Here is a 2440-nt window from a genome sequence, read left to right as displayed (position 1 = left end):
CCTCAATAAAAACCCTGAGACCCCCGAACAAAGACCAGATATCCTCCTTTCCTTTCTGGGTCTCCCAGACACTCTGTCTGCGTCTGCACTTTCTCTCTGTACCTACAATAAACTCTGCTCTCACTTCTTGCTGCCTGGTGTTTCATTTCCATCCTGTCCACATGGCCAGGGTTTCTCTTGACTAGTCCTGGGGTCCTAGGACCTGGCCTGCCCCCATCATTTGCACTTAGTTAAGTCTTCAGAAATAGACTGATAGACCCTTTGTTGCAGACCATTTGTCGGGCCTGGAATCATTTCTGAGATGAAAAACAGCTATAAAAAAATGTCCCCTGAGGGTCATGGGGGCTTCAAGGAACCACAGACTCCTTTGTAGCTTGGTAGCTGGTGGGTGGGGAAAGGAGTTCAGTGTGGGAGAAGGAAGGCTGAAACCATGCTCTGTAGCTAAAGCAGGCCACATCAGGCTATGGGCAAACCCAAACATATATGCTCTTAAAAGTCTCAGAGAAGGCAAGCAACCAACCAGAGGAAAATAAAGAACTGCGCCCAGGAATGAGGAAATTAATATGCATTTGTCCTTTGTGCTGAACCCAGTGTCCTCATCTTTTGTGGGTGAGCAATCCCTTACATGCACAGACTAACAGTATAGGGCACAGAACTTGGAGGATTGGATTATAGTCATAGAGATTAGGCAGAAGGGCACAGTGGGGCCAGGCGAAGTTCTCAGTTTACTGAGCCCTGACTAGGTACAAGGCAATTTATACACATTTTTTTTTTCTTCCTGTGAATCTTCATCACCGTGTGAGGTAGATGTCACTGCCTCATCCGCAGATGAAACACTCAGGATTAGGAAAGCTAAAGACTTCATTAAAGTCACGCAGTTACTAAGTGATAAGGCTGAAACTCAGACTCGAAGTTTGGCTTACTCCAAGCTACCAGCCTTTTCAACTCCGCTATGCTGACTTGCCAACGGCCATGAAGATTTCTGTAATGGGAAAGCCAGGTTTCTCGCTTTAGAAAAGTTGGATTCAGTTCTGGAGACTTCCTGTGTGGACCAGGGCAAATCGTTTGGTATCTCTGGACCTTGGTTTTTCTTATCTGCAACACGGAGATCATGACACCTGTAGCACTCGGGCTGGGCAGATCGAATGGGTCTGACAGTGCTGCTTCCACTTGGAAGAGCTATGTGAATCTCAGTGCTTGTTATTGGGGGCCAGACTTTTAGGAGGTCTTTGAAACTATGCCCAGAAAGGTACCAGATGCCTAGTAGGCCCTCTGCTTGAGCCCGTAGAGATGAGATGGAGGGAATGGCTTGGCTGACCCAGAACAGGAGGGCTGTGCACAATATTTGGTACTCTAAAGCAGATCAGTAAACATTAACTGAAATTAATCCAAGCACAGCATGGGAAGTGGTTTGGGTAAAAATGGATTCTTTCATTAAATGTTTGTTGCTCATTCTGTGCAAGGTCCTGAGCTGAGATCTGGGGAGATAAAGGAGAATAAAACAGGTCCTTTATAACATGAGATAGAGGGGTGCCTGGCTGGCTCAGTCAGTAGAGTGTGTGACTCTTTTTTTTTTTTTAAAGATTTTATTTATTTATTTGACAGAGATCACAAGTAGGCAGAGAGGCAGGCAGAGAGAAAGAGAGGAGGAAGCAGGCTCCCCGCTGAGCAGAGAACCCGATGCGGATGCGTGGCTTAATCCCAGGACCCTGGGATCATGACCCGAGGCGAAGGCAGAGGCTTTAACCCACTGAGCCACCCAGGCGCCCCTAGTGTGTGACTCTTGATTCTGGGGTTGTGGGTTCGAGCCTCATGTTGGGTGTAGAGATTACTTAAAAATGAAATCTTTAAAAAAATTTAAAGTAATAACATGAGATGAAAAGTGCTAAATATCACTAGGGAAAACTTCTCTGGAGCTGCTGGGGAAATAGACATGAAAGACCAGACCCTTGCTCAATGAGCTCCCATCTGGGAGAGGCTTATGCTACATCCCAGGCCAAGCAATCAGGTTCATCAGAGTAGGGCAGAGCTGTGGGCTGTCAGAGGGAGAGAGCAGACTCTTGTCTAGGAGCAAGAAGCTGAGGTATGGGGAAGGTGGGAAGGGGCAGGTGGGAGATTAAGGTCCTTGGCTCTTTGTTCTAATTCAGTGAGTGGTCAACATCGGTTCGAACAGTGGACAATGATGGGTTTTAGGGATGGAGAGGAGGGGACAGGGAGGAATGAGGTTGGAAAGGAGGAACTAGTGACATGCTGGGAAGAATGGGATACAGGGGTCGGGGGAACATGGGTAGGAGTTGTCCGGAGAGGAACCCTTTGCTTAGAGAATGAGTCAGAGGCTAGGTTTTTCCTCTCACAGACCACCTCGTGAAATGGGGGAGATACAATGTATAAAATCTTGCACTTCTTATTGGATTCATATCCCTAGTCATTTAAATTTCTG

This window comes from Meles meles, chromosome 8, assembly GCF_922984935.1.
Source record: "Meles meles chromosome 8, mMelMel3.1 paternal haplotype, whole genome shotgun sequence".
NCBI classification, from domain to species: Eukaryota; Metazoa; Chordata; class Mammalia; order Carnivora; family Mustelidae; genus Meles; species Meles meles.
Note: the sequence above shows the minus strand (reverse complement) of the source record.